The sequence below is a fragment of the Silene latifolia genome, chromosome 11 (assembly GCF_048544455.1).
Source record: "Silene latifolia isolate original U9 population chromosome 11, ASM4854445v1, whole genome shotgun sequence".
Classification (NCBI taxonomy): Eukaryota; Viridiplantae; Streptophyta; class Magnoliopsida; order Caryophyllales; family Caryophyllaceae; genus Silene; species Silene latifolia.
The window spans coordinates 136,963,189-136,983,817 of record NC_133536.1 but is presented as its reverse complement, the minus strand read 5'-3'; positions in this window follow the sequence as shown (position 1 = coordinate 136,983,817).

Sequence of the window (20,629 nt, the reverse complement as noted above, 5' to 3'; positions counted from 1 at the left end):
AGTGGATTTCTCACTAGTACTCCGACCGCCTCTTCCCCAAGCTCGAGATCCCCCTCCATAGCTAGATCCCTCAGAAAAAGTTCTAGCCTGATTGTGATTACTCCTCTTGTGGCTTGACTGATTGCCACCCTTACTCTCAGCCTTTCTCTTTTCAACACTCTTTTCTTTGGCCTCCTTGGCCAAGTCCACTAGCTTCTCAGCGTGTCCCGCCTTGCATATACATCTTTCAGATTAGTGACTAACCCAGCTGGTAGCCTCTCCATGATCTTCATTGTTAATCCTCTCTCAAAATGAAGAGCAAAACTCCGTTGACTCAGTTGCATGTCATCCGCATAACGTGACAGCTCGATAAACCGATGGTAGTACTCTGTGACAGTCATGTCACCAACCATAGAAAAGGAATCAAACTCGGCCCTCAACTTATGGCGGATGTTCTCCGGAACAAAGTGCTCTCTCATAGCCCTCTTAAATTCTACCCATGGGATTGCAGGTTAACCTAAATTCCTCGTTGTACGCACGACCTCCTCCCCTTTCATTTTGCCACCAAACCCCAGCCTCATCTCTTAGGTATAACGTAACCTGTTCAACCCTCATCTCCTCCGGATACTTAAATACCTCTAAAACACTCTACATCTCCCTGTGCCAATAGTCAAGCATCTTTGGCTCACCAGTGCCCTCGAAAGTAGTGGGATTGAAGCGAGAAATGGTGGTGCTCACCCGGGATGCATCCACCGGTTTTCCTTCCCCTTTTCCCACATTCTTGAGTGCCTTCATGAGCACTTCTTGCTGCTCAATCATTCTGGCAACCTCCTCAAGAGTCATCTCAGATGCCTGAACGTATGCGGCTGATCTCTTTGGCAGCATTTTGAGCTGATATAACCAAGATAAACGTAAGTACATAGCCTACGGCCCAAAATAAATAACATGTTCGCCAAAGAGGTACTCGGTCGAGTACAGGCTACTCGGTCGAGCACTAACACTACTCTGCCGAGTATCTCACTCTAGTAGCTAACTAAAAAACACGTATAGTATACTCCATCGAGTACATCGGGTACTCGATCGAGCACGCCCCCACTTGGTCGATCTAGTACCCCACTTACTCGGCCGAGTGGTCATAACCAGTAGCTACTGCCAAAACACAACCCCCTCACACTCGGTCGAGTGACAGGTTACTCGGCCGAGTACTCCCTACTCGCCGAGTACATGCCCAGCTTGGCTGAATCATGTTAAACGATCTACCCTTCAACATTAGCAACCCATATATCCATACCTATACCATTCTTAAACATGTTACTATCAATCAAAAGCTAAAGAATAACACTCAAACATGTTTTATATCATCTCTAACACATCAATTCATCCATTTCTCCGAGTTCATCCAATTCACACAACCATACATTCCATCCAACACTATTACAAGAAACATACACAAGACATACAACGACTCCCCTTGACACCCCGTAGTGACCGGCTCAAAGTTGTAAGGGCCGAATTGCGGCCTTTGGACGTCTCCCAATCCTTTTGCGGTAGGTCCAAACAACTCCTACCCGGGTTCATTTTAGTTAGACACCCTATGTTCATTTTGTTCATTGGTTTTAGGTTTCAAAATCGTCACTTTGATACCACTTTGTAACACCCCCATACACCAAGCTGCCTTACCAAGGACCACCCTAGCATATCAAGGTGCTACCATCTCGGTTGCTTAAGGTAGAGTATATCAAATTGACCATCAAAGAACAATTAATATAAAATACCAAAACTGTTTAAAGTATAAATACAACTGGAAATAAACTCCAAAAGTTTACAACCAAAACTGTCATGTAACTAAAGCAAAACTGTCAACGGAAGCTAGATAAGTTGGTGACGACTCGACACCCATCCAACCCGCGAGCTATCCACAGCTATACCTGCTCAATAGACTGCTCTCCATCCCCAAACAATATCGGGGTCAGTCAACTGTATAACCAAGATAAGAATTTCACAACACAACGATACAATCAATTCAATGCCAAAACCAATCTCTAACTCCATTACCAATCAATAACTGACTTATAGCACCCCCATAAGTCGAGACCCTTCCTCAAGACATTCCCAACACATGGAGGTATCACAAGACTTGGTTTCCCAAGCTTGTAGTACGAACAACAAGTCAAGAAGAGTTTACGACAACAAACTTAAATAGATAAGTATAGATAAATAGTTACAAGTTTGGGGGATGTTAATGCCATCCCATTTAATACAACCCAATTGAAGAAAAGTAGAGTTTAGAATGTCAAAAACTAGATAAACATAAGTGATGACAACTAAATGAAGACCGCTCCCAAAGCCCTCGCATCAATCAAGCTAACCTTTCAAACACTACTCCCCATATGGGCGGAAATCACCATATGATTGACCACAGACATTTAAAACCCATGTGTTAGCTTAATAATATAAATGCTCAAAAAATGCAAATAATAAGAATTACATGATCATGTGATAAATTTTAAGGCAACTAATTATGCATTGAACAAATATGTGAAATGCATGACAATCAACCACCAATCTCCTTACCTTTCCATAACAGGTGGCTAGGACACGCCCATGACGCGACATACCAACACTAGGTACTCGGAACACGTCTGTGGTACCGGGCCCGAGAGCGAATCGACTCCTCTGCCAAACATCGTGCCTCAACCACACGAGTCCCTCCAAAACTCAAGTACTAGATGTGCACATCCCCCTTGGAGTGGGAAGCTCCAAGAGGTGACTCAAGCGGAAGACGGTTTCTCAACCACCTTTCGTCTCCATAACCACAACCCGACAAGTTCCACCATTCTTCCAACACCGATCAAAAGGCAATCAAACCAAACAATTTCCAACAAGAATACTCATGTAATTACACCAAACATAATACAACTCAAAATACTCAACCGTCACCAATTCACTTCCTTTTCATGTAATTACTTTCTAACATGTTATAATGCATTCTAACCATGTATAAGACGATTAATCATGCTTACTCTTTCATCATATACATAAACAACATGAAGCCATCTTATGTCTTAAACCTTAATTTCCATTAACATGCTATAATGCAACTACATGAAACAAAAGCAATAAATGATAATAAATTCATTATCAACCACTCATATTATTAGAGCTAAGTAGGGAAAACCCTACCTCAAGCTAACCTCTAGAAATGCTCCTCAATGAAGCTTCCTACACAAATTAATTACTACATTCATTACCATAATCTACTACAACAAACATACTAATTACATCCCTTAATTACCCATCTTAATTTCCCATAACCTAATAAATTATAAGATAAACTACTAGGATAATTAAGGTTACAATCATAGAATTATGGAAGGTAAAGTATAAGTCTACTTACAAAGAAAGTGGATGAACAAGGGAAGAAAAGATGGCAAGAATCCTTCACTTCGAGATTAGGTTTTTAGAGGATATTTTGGTGGGTGTATTAGAGAGAATATGGGGAGTTTAGAGAGTGGTGGGATTGGTTGGGGTGGGGATTTAGGTGAGAAAATCTGAAAGGATAAGCTTCAAAAGCGACAATCCACCAACCAATTTTCTAGCGTAAAACAGGCTCGACTGGTCACTAGGTCGAGTGGTCGCTCCACTCGGTCGAGTGGATGGTCACTCGGTTGAGTGACCAACTTTAAGAAAAATCAGACTGCTGCCAGACTCCACTCGGTCGAGTGGAATCCCACTCGGCCGAGTGGTTGGTATACCCGGTCAAGTAAACTCTTTATAAATTCGGGGTATTACATGACTACACACTCAAGTGTGTAGTCTTGCCAGATTACCCATCGCAGCAGGTAATCCTCACCGGCAGTGGGGGACCACAGCCGTTCCTACCTAAACCTCGCTCATCGCAACGAGCGCACCCAGATCATTAATGTGCACATCCCCCTTGTGATGGGAGCCACAAGAGGCGAACATGGGGTTGGAACCATCTCCCAAAAATGGTCCCATCTCAACAATACCAATCTCAATATCAACAAACCAATATCAATCAACCAATATCAATCCAATTCAACATGTTAATCAATTACCACAACCTTAAATTCAATACACAATCGACTGAGTAGGGAAACCCTACCTTATTAGCAAATCTGAAATCACAAACCACAGCGGAAGCTAGAATTGTCCCTCTATGAACTCGTCACCTAGCAATAATCACAACAATACTATATCACAATCATACCAAATCAACCCTTTTCCCAACCTAATCAATTAGGGTAAAACCCTAAAGGACGAACATAACTAATTAACAAAGTACTAGTGACTCACCAACGAAACCAATTTGGAAAATACAGATTGAAGACTCACGATCGATAAATTAGCCTTTGGAGTGATTAGGGTGATTCGAGAGGTGATATGCGTCGTTAGGTTTTGTAAAAGTGATTTGTAAATTGATAACTCGTAATTTATAATCTCTAATCACCTTTATCAAAACCACGGAAATTAATCCCGTCAGACCGGGTACTCGGTCGAGTACGACCAACTCGGCCGAGTGCTCCTGGACAATAGCCTGACCAGAAGTCACACGACGACTTACTCGATCGAGTTTCACTTACTCGACTGAGTAATTGAGAACCAAAAAAACCGTTGTATTACACTGATTCTATCTGAATTGACTTGATCCGAAGCCGACCCGCTAATCCCTTTTGCAAGGTCTACTTAACAGTACTTGCTCTAGATTTTAATAGAATCGTTTTATTGTTGTCCAATTAAACCGACAAGAGTAATGACAAATTGCCGCCTTGAGTGAAGTGCTCCAAAGTCATTTTATGATGGTAAATTGTGAAATTTTGTTTTCAATTTGACAACTCAAAAGCACAAAACGATTCCAGAACACTCACATAAATAGAAACAAGGAAGTAAGGAACCTTCTATCAAAAATAAACAAACAAGAAAAAGAAACATTGAACCACCTTCTATCAAAAATACTAGAGTTGTATTTTTTGACAACAGAAGTCTCCTCTTCTTTCTTGCAACAATAATAAATAATAAAACGAGATTGAGTGAGATGCTTTGCCTTTTGTAATAATTGAGTGGGACAATTGCAATGCATAGTTTTTGCTCTTAGGTTTGTCACAAAAAAATTATTTTTTTTTAATTTTTTTTTATTAGGTAAAAAAACTAGGTTGATCCTCTATGGTAGGACCAACCTATCTCATCCTTTCGAATGAGGGAGGTAAGTTGAAGCCACCGGCCATCAAACCACCTCGAGAGAGTTGGACATGAATGTCCAACAGAAGCCATGAAGTAATCAACCTTGTCGGCTTCACGAAAGCAATGTTTAATTATCACTTCATCGAAAAATTGAAGGTCTAATTTCACATCCTTGATAATACTAGAAATTTCCCAAAAAATTTGCCAAGTGCCTCGAATCGAGTTAATGACACATAAATTATCACCCTCCACAATTAACTTTGAGATTCCTAAGTATTTAGCTGCTAAAATACCTTCTTTTATAGCGAGAGCTTCCGCAACAAGGATACTATTGGATCCGCATTTTTTTTCTCCCAACAAAACGACTATACCATCATGATCTCTTATAGAATATCCTAGAGCAGCCTTATTACCTTCTATCCTCGATCCGTCAAAATTTAGCTTTAGGATACTGTTACTAGGTTTTTCCCACCAAATTTCTTCGTTACTAGAGTTGTTTCTAGCTGACTTTTCTATCTCGGGATTGTTGAGATCCTTAAATCTAATCACATTCCAGGTCTTAGTGCTATTATTACATAAAGTAATAATTTTGTTGATACTTAAATTGACGTTATTAAAGATAATATCATTTCTATGAAACCATGCATTCCACCAAATAAAAATAATCTTAATGAAATCATCTTTTGGAATTAAATCTTTGAGATAATTAAGTTTCGTTAGAAAACTTTGACTTGTAAAATTATCATAATTTGACAAAAACTCGTTGATACTAATAACGTTCAGGTCTTGGATGACAGACCCAATTAAGGGACATTCGAAAAAGAAATGATCTTGGTTTTCAATAAGATTGTTGCACAGAACACAATGAGGTGGGACATCAATATGACTCTTGAGAAGTCTACTTTTCGTTGGAAGGCCGTCAACACAGGCTTTCCAAAGAAAAAAATTTCAATTTTGGAGGAATATTTAATTTCCAAATCCACTAAAATTCACATTTGTCAAGAGCTTGATCGAACAAACCTTGCGCTAACCAAGTTGTTGTTTTGGTAGAGAAATTTCCATCTACGGACAACCCCCAAATGAGGGTACCAGGAATATCATTATGTGGCAGTGGTATGTTAGTAATCTGATTAACAATATCGTTATTCACTAAGCTGGATAATTTACAAACATCCCATTGTTTATCAGAAGTTATAAAATCTTTAACCAATGGTTAAGATCACGGTTACTATCATCATCACCCATACTGCTAGTAAGTGGGTGAGAAAAGACCCAATTATCAGACCAAAATTTAATGTTGCTACCATCACCTACCTGCCATCTCAAGCCTTTTCTAAAAAGAGCTCGAAGACTCATAAGTTTATGTCATTGCCACGACGCTACTGAAGTTGGCTTGTGGTAAAAAAGTGAGCAGTTTCTCAAATATTTCTTAGATATTACTTTAACCCAAACACTTTCCTTATCAGTAAGAATTTTCCATAACAATTTCATTTGAAGAGCTTTATTAGCTGCTTGGGAAGGTTTTATGCCTAGTCCACCAACTGTTTTTGGTAAACAAACCTTTTGCCATCCAATCAAATTGGGGGAGTGCTGGTTAAGATTCTTATTCCAAAGGAAGTCTCTATTAATCTTATCTAACTTATTATGGATTGATGAAGGAAGAAGGAAGCTTTGCATTTGAAAAGTTCCCTTCGATGCTAGATTAGCATTAACGAGGACTAGTCTACCCGCCTGGGATAAAGAGTTCGCTTTCCATTTGGATAATTGTGTACAAGAAGATTGAACAATGTTTTCAAAAGTACTTTTAGTCACTCTGCTGTCAATTATAGGGCATCCTAAGTACTTCCCTAAGTGGGCTTCCTCGTTCATCTGGAGAATACCCCTAAATGATTCACGAAGAGAACGATCAATATTTTTAGTGCATTGAAAGGTAGAATTGTCAAAATTAACAAACTGTCCTGAATTCGTGCAGAATTTGTCTAAAATAGACTTAATGGTCTTACAACTCTGTTTAGTGGCTTTTGCAAAAATAATAGTGTCATCCGCAAAAGTGAGAAATGGAATTTTTTCCACCCCGGGTCCAATTCGAATGCCAATATCACTAGAGCTCATGTCACTATTATTTTGTAAAGATCTTGCTAGAAGTTCGGCGCACATAATGAAGATATACGGCGAAAGCGGGTCTCCTTGACGAATACCTCGGGTGGGTCTAAAGACGTATCCTGGTGTTCCATTTACTAACACCGAGAAGGACGTAGTTTTAATACATTCCATGATCCACGAGATCCACTTATGATTAAAACCCATCTGTTTGAAGGTTTCCTCAATAAAGTTCCATTCTAGTCGATCGTACGCTTTTTCCATATCAAGTTTAATTGCAATCTAACCTGCTTTGCCTTTTTTATGTTTCACAAAAAAATTATTTGGATGAGTTTGCCCATTATAATAAAAAATTTGTCCTTTATTTGATAAATTTTGGTTTAAAAATAAGAACCAAATTTGTGTTAAAAACAAAAAAAATTGACCAATGAATACATGTATTTATTTTGAATTTGTTCATTACCAATGCTCTTAAAAACTTTATTTAAAGTTCTTCCATTGTAAGTTAAAGTTTTAAGTTTATAGAGTTTGTGAAAAGATGACATAGAAAATAAGAACTTTATTTTAAGAACTATCATTGCACTTGCTATATGACCGATATGACGGATATAATCCGTCTTACGTTTAAACAGGTCCAATACATGCCACTTATATAGATAAGACATGTCTTTTGCTAATATTTAGGCACTTAAATTTTGTTTAATCTCTAAAAGCGGTAATTATTTAACCCGAGTTAAACTTAAACGAATAGTGTTCGTCTTAAATGAGTATTTACATACTTCCTCCTATTCGGTGTTTTCTTCCCCTTTGATGTGGACACAATATTTTAGGAGATGATTAAAGAATTAATAAAGGAAGATGGTGTGGTTTGTCAATTGGAGAGAGGAATGAATAATTAGGAATTAAATAAGAAATTGTGAATTAGGTAGGGTTTGGTGATAGAAGAGAGGGATGAATAAAATAAGAGTAAAAGTTGAGTGGCGTTTGGTAGTAGGAGAGAGAGATGAATAAAATAAGAGTAAAAGTTTCCAAAATAAGAAAGGGGAAGAAAACATGAATAATCCGTTTAAGGAAATAGGGAAGAAAATAGTGAATATGAGGGAGTATATGGCACTCAAAGTCTTGGTTCCATTTTGATTTTCACCTGTCCAAGATCAGACAACCAGTGGGCACATATTGTACTTGTATATCCTTTTCATGCCTCATGTATACAATTAAAAGACAAGTTCTCGTTATAGACGGAAAATATTTGTCTATAATTATAGATGGGCTAAATATTCACCTACTTTAAGTATAAGGCAACCAACAAGTTATATGGTGGGCCCAAGAATGTCAACACTTTAACCATATTTGACCCGTCTTTCACTTTAGCCGGATATATCCGTTTATATTGAGACTAATTGCAATTAAAACGATGAGACTTTTGTTAAGCTATGAGACCTTGACTAGTCCTTTTTTTTTTTTTTTTTTTGACAGCTGTAAATAAGGGTTTCACAGTTTCATGGCTTGCTTCGCAAGATTATGCGCAATGCCATTTAACCGCCTCGGAATAAAATTAAAACATAAGCAATGAAAGAAACTAAAAGAAGAACAAATGTCCTCAAGAATGCCCGTAATCCTGTGATCATCCTTGTCAGCACCTGCTAGTTGATTGATAAGCTGCAAGCAGTCCGAAGAAATGTCCAGATGAAGATGTCGCCACTCTTGTGCCCACAGTATTATATCGCGAACCCCCATGGCTTCAGCATGTAATGCCAATTCTGCTTTCGTGCGCACTTGTCTCCGCCCCAGTTCGCTCCCCATATCATCAAAAGCAATCCATCCGAAGGCCGCCTCAAAATTCCTGTTCCAGCTAGCATCGACCTTCACCCGTATCACCACACATCCGCTCAGTATGCCGAGAATACACACCGGGTGCCCATCCCGAATAGCCAAAGATTCCTCTTGGAGAGTCCCTTCTTCTTCTGGTCTCCTGCTACTTTTATCCGTTTTTTTATCTTGAGACTTCTTCAGGATGTTCACTCGTTCCCGGATAACCCGATATATCATATTGGTGATAATATGCGAGTTGACTTCCTGATCCTGGAATTTGATCCTGTTTCGCGTAGTCCATAAGGCCCATAATGTAGCCACGAAAGACATCACTTGATAGATCCCCTCCTCCCTTTTGGCTAAATAGCGGATCCAGTTACAAATCCAATCAGAGATAGAGACGCCCTCAACTCCATCTACCTGAATGCCTAAATCAGAGCCTGCCCAGATTCTACTTGAGAAACCGCAATCGCGAAAAAGATGCTCAGGCGTTTTTAAAGTCCGTTGACCGCTGCTACACATGCCACATGACGGGTCCACGTCAATACTCCGCTTGTAGAATTCATGCCTTGTCGGTAAAACATTGGTAATAATTTTCCATATGAGAATCTTCCACATCTGTGGAACTGGCAACTTCCAAAGTATTTTCCGACAAAAGAGTCGGCTTCGATCATTTATTCTACTTTTGTCTTTAGCAGTTCCTGCCCTGATCATGTATTCCTCGAAAATTTGTCCATAGGCACTCTTCACCGTAAAGACACCCGACGTCGCGTGAGACCAATAAATCTTATCCCTGTGTCTTACTTCACAACACGGTATAGCCAGGATCCGCATAGTCCACTCTTCCGTGAATAAACTCTTTATAACGCTTTCATTCCAGTTACCATCAGGTAGTAACAGATCCCTAACCTGTAAGTTAGCAAGGTGACTGGTGTTGAGGCCTAACCATTCATTTCTGTGTTCTGGCCTTTCTCCCCCAACCCATCTTTCCGTCCACACGTTTAACTTTGAGGCGATACCAGGCTTCCAGCCGATGTTATCCAGTACAAAAGATAGCCCATATAAGACGCATCCAGAATCCGTGATGGGGTGTAGCCCATGCTGAAAAGATTTTGCCCCAAAGATCTTTTGTCGAAAAATCCTGCAAAAAAGAGAGTTCTCTCGACATACAAGTCGCCATCCATGTTTGGCTACCAGAGCTTGGTTAAGACATTGAACATTCCGAATGCCAAGCCCACCCGCACTCTTCATCAGACTTAGGAAGTTTTTGCTACACCAGTGGAGTTTATTCCCCAATTTACATCCCGCCCACCAAAATTGTGTCAAAATAGAGTTAATTTTTTTTGCCACACTTACCGGAACTTTGAAGACCGATAGGAAGTAGTTTGAGAGATTGGATAGAACTGATGAAATCAGAGTAAGTCGTCCTGCTGGTGATAGAAAAATCCCATTCCATGAAGAAATACGTCTGGTGACATGATCAATAAGGGCAGCAAAAATCCCTTGCTTAGACTCTTTAAATTCCGCCGGGATCCCAAGATATTTCCCAATTCCATTATTCTTCTTGATACTGAAAGCTTTCATAATCTTTTGCGCCTTAAACAGAGTAGTATTCTGACTAAAGAGAATTCCCGATTTTTCCACATTTATTTTTTGCCCTGACGCTTTGCAGTAATCATTTATAATTTGCACTAGATGGGTTACAGTTTCCTCTTTATCCTTGAAAAAGAAAATTGAATCATCCGCAAAAAAGAGGTGTATAATAGGTCGCACTTCCCTAACTAATTGAATTCCATGAATCAGTCTTAGCTCATTAGCTTGTGCAATATTTCGGGAGAGGACTTCCATACATAGAATAAACAGGTAAGGGGATAGAGTATCACTTTGTCGAAGGCCGCACTGAGGTTTGAATTGTGGTAGTGGAATCCCATTCATCAGAATTTCATAGCTCACTGAAGTAACGCAATTCATCATAAGCGTTACCAATGATTGAGGGAATCCATATCTCACCAAGATCGCTTCCAAGAAAATCCCATCTAACCCGGTCGCATGCCTTACTCATATCCGCTTTAAAAGCACATAGAGCTTGTCGTCCATACCGGTGCGTCATTATCTTATTAATGGCCTCATGCGCCACGAGGATATTATCACTAATGTTCCTGCCTGGGAGAAAAGCGTTCTGAGTTTCACTGATCAGTGAACCCATCACCCTTGCCAAGCGATTTGCAATACATTTAGTCACAATCCTCATCGTCACGTTACATAGGCTAATAGGGCGGTAATCCGAAACTCCTTCCGGGCTCTCTTTCTTTGGAATAAGAGTGATGAAAGTCCTATTAAGTTCCCGTAGCACCTTGCCGGAGTTAAGAACGGATAAAATAGCCTTCATAACATCACCTTTGACCATAGACCAGCACTTTTGGAAGAAGACAACGGGAATACCATCAGGTCCCGGAGCTTTGAGCGCACCCATTTGAAAAACCACAGTGCGCACCTCCTTAGCTGTAAAAGGCCTGCTAAGGCGGTCCATATCATCTTGGGAGAGCGAGTGGTCAAGAGGCTGAAGCAAGTCCTCGAAAGCTGAGCGATCTCTCCGCTCCACATTACCATTCGAGGATAAATAGAGGTCCATAAAGGTATTCTGGAATTCATTTCGAATGCGATCCATATCATAATACCAAATTCCTTCCGATCCTTTAATCCCATGGATGTGATTTCTCCCTGCCCGACCTTTAACCCAGTTAAAGAAATATTTGGTGCATGTATCCCCATCAACCATCAATTTAACCTTCGCCCTTTGTTTCCAGAAAGTCGCCGCAGCCCTTGCAAACTCCGTCACTTCCTCATTGACTGCTGTATATTCCTCTTCACCATTCCCCGCGATAGCTAATGACATCCCCTGCTCCAGTTTTTGATCGAATTCTTCCCATTTCATCATTCAGCGCGTTTATCTAGAGCCCAATGTTTAGCACACGTCCTTTTCTAGCTAATTTCCTATTCACTTGGTACGTCGGTGATCCTATGACAATCCTCCTCCACTCATTCCGAATCCGCTCCATACACTCCTCATGTTCTAAAACCCAGGCATCAAGCTTATATGGTCTACTTCCTTTTGATTCCACAAGATTCAGATTAACTTCAATAGGTGCATGATCCGAAATTTGGATTGGGTAATGTTTGATACCAGTATTAGGGAAAACAGTAAACCAATCCTTTGATGCATAGGCTTTATCAATTCACTCATAAAATCGCTTCTCACCCTTACGATTATTGCACCACGTGAAACGTGGTCCTTTGAATGGTATACAAGAGTTCATTGCGAATTTTCCATAAGTTAAAATCATCCGCCACTCCTATAACCCTTTGACTCAAAATTAATTTGTCGCATCGGTACCCAACTTGGTTAAAATCCCCCACCATTAGAAAGGGGGCCTTACAAGACTCAAGCCATTCCTCCACCTCATGCAACACCGACGCACGCAAACTCACACAAGGCGCATCATAAAAAAGCACAAGATACCAAGCTAAACCATTATACTTTTGAACCAAAAGGATAATAAAATGATTACAAGCCCTGACCACCGACATCCGAGACTCCTTCCTCCATCCCACCCAAAGTCCACCCGATGCTCCCACCGCATCAACCCCAAAAGACTTATCAAAACCTAAAGTCCTAAACAAAGGAGAAACCCGACTAACATTACATTTAGTTTCAACTAAAAACAGAAAATCATAAAACTTAGTACCTACCAACGCTCTTATTTTTGGAATTGTAGGGGCGAGCGTATTATTGAGACCCCTACAATTCCATAAACGTCCCATCATGGTGAGTGAGGAGGTTGTGAAGGCCCAACCTCCGCAAAGCCATCATCATCCGGATCAAAACCCCCTCCATTCACAGATGAAATAGAGGAGTCACTTGACTCCACCATCACAACGTCTTCCACATGAACTCTGAATCCCCAAGTGGGCTGCTTCTGTTCTTCCGCAGTGCGCACCTCCTTACCTTGAATAGTCCTAATCGTCGTAATTTTAATTTTTTTTTTTGCAATGACAAAGAGCATATTAATAAGTAGTGTTTTATTATCGGTTTTGTCACTATTTATATCTTTATTTAGCCCAATTTTGTGTGTTAAAATATTAAATAGCTCATTTATTAATTTAATTATTAATTACTGGTTTAATTACAATAATTATTAGAATAATGTTATATTTTGTGAATAGGGTATTGCTTTTGTTACTTTAGTTATGGTAGGAACTAGTTGGTGAATGAAGAGGGAAAAGCGAGAGCAAGTGGGTCAAAATGGGTCAAGACATGTCATGAACTAAAGTTGATCGGGTGAATCGTTGTTGAACATTAAGTGAAATTCGTGCTCTTGGTCACGGGTACTCAACTGATTTTATTCATGGATGTGGATTTTTGGGACCTAAACTTTTGGTCTTTTGGATGGGCTATTTTATTTTCATTCATTTTAGTGGGCTACTCCATTTATTGACTTGTTGACATCATGATTTAAAGATGGTCATTTTTTGACCATTGGACCACCTAATTCATGGACCAAAAACTAGTTGGTGGTACATTGGTCTGTAATTTTTTTTTTTTTTGACAGCATCAAATAGTATAGCTTACAAAAGAGCTTCTTGAGCAAGATTATGAGTTATCCTATTCACCTCCCTAGGACAGAAGCTAAGAGAGCAACAATGAAATTGAGCCGCAATAGACTTTAAATCTTGGATAATGCAATTAATAGATGCGATCGCCTTCTCTGCTCCAGCAACCTGCATAACCAAGATAAGACAGTCCGTAACAAGTCTAACATGAAGGTACCCTTCGTCCAAGGGCCATTTGAGAGCCACGATAGCTGCAAGCCCTTCGGCTTGCAGGGCAGAAGAGGCAAACGAACTGTAACACCCCGGTTTATAAAAGAAGCCTTCGTCAAGACATTCCCTAATAAACCGGACTGTTACCATCTCGGTTTCCCGAGGTAGTGAATAACAAATTAAACTCCAAGGCAATTTACATAATTATTTTTAACTTAATCATTACAAAACCTCTTTACGCCAAATTACAAGAACTAACATAAATAAAAGTGAAAGTCTTCTAGATGATGATCTAGCTACTAAGTCGTCTGATCCAGTGTCTCACGCCCATCCAGCTCCCGTTCTATCTCTTAACCTGTCAAGTCTGCTCGCCAATATTTGGGTCATCACAGGTGTTCCCGAATACACAGGGTCAACCACGAGGTTGAGTAGGGAAAACAATAAAACAACAAAATATGATATGCATGCTCCTCCGTCACCTCCATCTCCATCTCAACTCATATCTCATATCTCATACCCCGGACAACCCAACCATACCGATCCCCTGGTAGACTATATATATCGACCGTAGCCGATCTCGCATTTCGCGTGAGGACACCAGGGCAAGTCCTGCAAAACCCGCCTGGGCCTTATCACAACTCACATCGTATCTCAACATCGTCACTCCTACACCATCCTCCAACTCCAATGCATATGAAATGCTCAACAGAAATTAATGCAACACAATATATATATATATATATATATATATATATATATATATATATATATATATATATATATATATATATATATATAAAAATCACTGAACCGATAAATCATAAAATCATGCTTAAGTTTGCCGATGTTGTGATATCATATTCAATACGATCAATTCAGTCAATCACCTTCCCATATATGAATCATAACGTAAATCAACAACCACGAATCAAGTCAACACAATTAAACAACAACGATAATAAGTCAAGTGTATTTCCCTACCTCAAAGTGCCAGCAAATCCAATTGAGCAGTTCAAGCAGTCGAGAAAATAAAGCAACGAATCTGATTATCGATCCTTCACGAATCCGTCACCTAAAACAATTATAATATTTATAATTACTAACTACGAAATCTAGAAATCTCCCAAAATAGAAGCTTTCCCGAAATACAATCCCGACACCAAACTTATGCCCAACTGATAACTAAAACAACCCGATTAGTATCTGCCCCAACTTCCCAAAATAGAAAGTTACTAAAGTAGAATTTCTTAAAATGGAAACTTTCCCGATATAGTAGCTTTTTCATTAAACCCGTCTCTAATTAATTAATTATTATTAATTATTATTTTATCTTAAATAACTCGGAACTAAACCAAATCGATAATTAGAGGATTAAACGAATTATACGATGAAACGAATCAAGCATTTGAACAACTCTAACAATCCCGACTCAAAACCGTCTCTAAACGTTTTAAATAACTCGGGAGTTAAATTAAATACCTAATCTAAATGACTCGGGAATTAAATTACATAACTAATCTAATGAATTAAACGATTTAAGGAAAAACCCGAGTCAAACGAACAACTCAAACAACCCGACCCCACAACCCGCACTTTACTCTCGCCCACACCCTTCCAAACGCCGCCTGAACCACCACGACAACCACCAGCCATGTTCCCCACTTCGAACCCACCACCAACAACCACCACCACCAGGCTGGTGATCGCCGGCGAGTCAAACCAGGGCTGCCAACTGGTCTGGTTCACCACCGTGCCTCACCAAACGCCTCATGTTCTCTCCTTACCACCACCGCAACCAACACCCATTTCCTGCCAAACCGCCACGGTCCTGCTCTCCGTCAGCCCACGAACCCAGACACCGTGGCACCACCATTTCCACCTCTCCCGAGTCCACGGTGGTGCCACCCCAACCTAACCATCTAAACCGCCTGAAAACCCCTGCTTAAACCCGTTTGCTACCCCCATGTCGCTGCCGCCTTTCACAGCCACTACCACCACCCAAAACCACCATAACCACCACCACTACACTCGTCACTAACCACCCTACCCATATACCCCGTCAACAACCACCCTTATTACCTCCCTAAGACACGCAACAACCTCCAAAAACCCGACATCAATGCGAAAAACAGAGGAGGGGGTTGAATGCTTACCTTCCCGCCACCACAACAGCCACCACGGCCACCCACAGACGATAGTCCCTAGCTCATCCCTGCTGTGCCGTCAACACCCATGGCCACTCTCTCTCTCTCCAAGCGTGAAAACTGAGATTTGGTGTTGATGAAGAAGGGAGGCGGGTTGAGGGAGTGTGTAGTGAGGGAGGCGGCTGGGTAGGTACTATTAGGGTTAGGGTTAGGGTTAGGGTTAGGGTTTAAATGGGCTTAGGGCTAATAGGGCTGAATATATTATTGGGCCAACTCAAATGGGTTAGCTCACAATTCGAGTTCCATATAAACCCGTCTCAATTAACTTACGATAGCTTAACGTAATTATCGACTCAACAATTAACCCGATATAATTAGTTATATAAAATGTATAATAATTAATATATATATTAATATCCGTTTAATTGATTATATAAAATACGGGGTATTACAGTCTTCCCCCCTTAAAATGAACTCCGTCCCGAAGTTCGCTCCCGTACTCAAACCTCCGAAGGGTATTGTATATCGTACATACGGACGTCACGCATTTCCTACCTCGTTAACACACACTTTTGACACATCAGTTAAACATAACAGACACGGAATGTTACATTCTGCCCTCCTAAAAAGAAACTTCGTCCCGAAGTTTAGCTCGTTTTTACTTAACCCACTAACTACAACTACTAACTACCTGAGAACACAAATGTATAACAACTAAATATTCATCTGAGAACACCGTCATCTTCCATCTAAATTCCGATCTCAAACTCAAGTAACTCAATAACCAAGGTCTCACTGGACTGTAAACGTAACTTGGCACAAAGGCCCCACAACTCATAACTCAATACCAGTAGTTTAACTATACTCTCCTTTTTCGCCTCAACCAACTAACAGAAGTATGAATAAAACATATAGAACTCATTGCATAGGTACCCCACAACGAAATATCAACTTGATCAAAAATACGATCTACAAACAAGTGCAAATTAAACATTAAGATTTTACAATCCTACCCAACTAAAAACATGGTTACGTCCTCGTAACCTTCATTATTATAACTTAAGTTCTCAAACTACTGCTAACAACTGAAAGAGGATAAAAGATTCTCAAGTCACGCTTAAGTTAACTAATCCTTACCAAAGACAATCAATATACAAACTCTCTCAAGGAAGCTACCGTTACCAGTAAAAATCATTAGTAATTATTCATTTTACCAATCATTGTACTCCCATACCTTAGAAACATAGGGGATCAATCACATAAGAAAAGAATTAGGGTCAAAACTTAATAAATCGATTTATGAAAATTTATAACCTAATAGGTCCAGTCTGACTTTCCTTTACTTAATTGTACAGATTTAGGTCAAGACACAGAATCACCAATAAAATGAAGACAACCAGTTTCGCAGTACTTATCATCCTAGAAATATTTTTATACCTTATAACAAAGGGTTTGGGATTTATTCACGAATGACGAATGCACATTGATTGACAAATTTTTACAACTTATTGGTCGAGTCAAACAAGCGAGTAAACGGCGATATTGAAAAGTTAACATACAAGACTATCATACATAAAATTTCGTTCTTGGTATTAAATATATTTAGACTGCTCCCAACACCATGACATAAAAGATTAAATGTATTCAACTACACCCGTTTTACAAATATCCCTTACATATCATGCTAATATCAACATACCGCGTTAACACGTAACTCACTTAAATCACCACATTACATTTCCCGTTTTGACATTCGTAACTAACCACAACCCACCAATTCGCTACCTGAACGAACAACATGACTAAATTAACCCACTACTTGTGACTCCGTTCTAGTTTCATTCCTCCAGACTAGCAAATATCATGGAACCATACAACCAGACACTGGCTGGAAATCTCATTCCGAATTTATACTCACACGACAAAAATTAACTTCATTTTCAAAACTTTTACTTTCATACTAGACGGTGAATAATTTTCTTAACATAATCTTATAACAGAGCCGTCCATAGAATCCATTTACAGCTTACTACGAAACTCAAATCAGATAACTTAATTCAATTCCTTCAAACAAAACGAGCTTAGGTGTCGACTCATATATTGTAATTTACAGGTTCATCTTATTCATTTCAGTCCTATCTTTACTAATGGACGACTATCATTGGGACCAATGCATCTCATGTGAATCATCAAAGGGTTATCCTATTATAATTGCCAATATAATTATCATAAACAATCTTTATTAAAATATGATTGATAGTAACGACTCGAGAATATAGATATGTCAAATGTCGTGCTACAATTGCAAGAATCACTTTAGCATTTTATGACAATGTAATAACGAACATATCCAATAAGAAACAACAACACTGTTTATTATCATGTTATAGGTTTAGGTTCAACTGAAATAGTTTAATGAAATGAAAGTTATAAGTATAACTATAGGCACACCGACTCACATAAAAGACATTAGAACTCAGATGACACTCTACATGTGTGAACATTTAGACATACTCCTTACTACCATCCATGTGTAAACATTTAAACATAATTATTATAATTATTCATGCGAGTATATTAGAACACTCAAATTAACTTTTAGCGCCATCAACTTTACCTAGATATGACAATATAGTTTTATATTTATATATATTCGACCACTATGCAAATATGATGAACACGCCAGAGATATTACAACATGCCAACCGTGTATAAAATATGCAAACAACTGGACTCGTATAAAATATTTCACCCTTGATTAAGAATCAATTTAAGCTATTCAATTTTACTCATACTATCATGCCAACAATGTTATCAACTAAACTTTAATTTTATCACTGGTTAAGATACATAACTACTGAACATGCTTGCTACTATCATCATATAAGGACATTATAAATTCACATTACTAAAGCTCATGAATTAACCAAACAATTGTATGAAAATTCAACATAGAACGCATATTTTAAATGTTTTGATTCACGTTGTAACTTCCAAAAATCACGAATAAATAACCGTTCGATTAAAACTCGATTCATGCTACTTTTATAAAATACGGAGAGTTAAAAACACAGGGGAAAAAGAATTAGGTCTAAAGTACAAGAATTCCATTTTTAAAGAATTTTACAACTCAGTTGGTCCAAACAAACATGTGACAGCAATTGGTCCAAAACTTGGGTCAGTTTGCAAAACTTATTATTTAATATAGAGACATCAAGATTTTTCGTGGCTTATCAATTTGAAAACATATGCGAATTTTATGATCGATGGAGTTGGAATTATGCAAATATTATTAATACCATTTAAATGAGGATTTTCACAAAATCGTTGGTCGAACATCACTGCACAGGAACTTCCTAACCACAACTCACTAAAATATTTATTACTCCTAGTCTTTATATCCTATAAGCATGAAACCCACGCCAAATGAACACTAACTCCCAAGACTATCTCTAAAAAAAAAATTTTCATCCATAGGCAATGAACAGAAAAGAAATGGCAGTAAGGTCAATTAAAGAGTAACATCAACCAAAACGAGTTTCATCACTAAGTCATTCATTTTCTATGTTCTAAACTCTTACAACCATACTATCGATACTAACCCATCCTAACTTAAATCTCACACTGTACAATTCGTAACATCTACCCCATAGAGTCCCTTCGCATCTCGATCTACTCCTTACATCTAAATCACGATTGCTATGACTAAAAACATGCAATTCAATAGTGTTTCTAATTACTATCACAATACTATACTAGCATGGCTTCGGGATCACATAACCACATATTCCTAGACATAATAGTACTATCAACACATCATTCATACAAAATACTTACCGTAGCGTTGTCCTGCAGAATGGTTAGAATATACAGGTCTCAAGGTATATATCAACTCTTTTATGCAATAATCAATGTATCAATCAGTTAACACTTAGGCAACGATACATGAATTTCATGCTCAACCTTATGCAACTTTTCTACCCTTTCTCTCATATACACTCAGGGTTTCCGGTCAACTGAGAGGGCCACTGGTTCGGTGTGAGGGGGCCCCTAACTCATACCTTACCTTAGTGTGCTCCTAACAGTTCTATCCCGGGGTTCATTTTATTTAGACTCTTCCTATGTTCATTGGGTTCATTGGTTTAGGCCTGAGGATCGTTTGCTCTGATACCACTTTGTAACACCCCGTTTTATAAAAGAAGCCTTCGTCAAGACATTCCCTAATAAACCGGACTGTTACCATCTCGGTTTCCCGAGGTAGTGAATAACAAATTAAACTCCAAGGCAATTTACATAATTATTTTTAAGTTAATCATTACAAAACCTCTTTACGCCAAATTACAATAACTAACATAAATAAAAGTGAAAGTCTTCTAGATGATGATCTAGCTACTAAGTCGTCTGATCCAGTGTCTCACGCCCATCCAGCTCCCGTTCTATCTCTTAACCTGTCAAGTCTGCTCGCCAATATTTGGGTCATCACAGGTGTTCACGAATACACAGGGTCAACCACGAGGTTGAGTAGGGAAAACAATAAAACAACAAAATATGATATGCATGCTCCTCCGTCA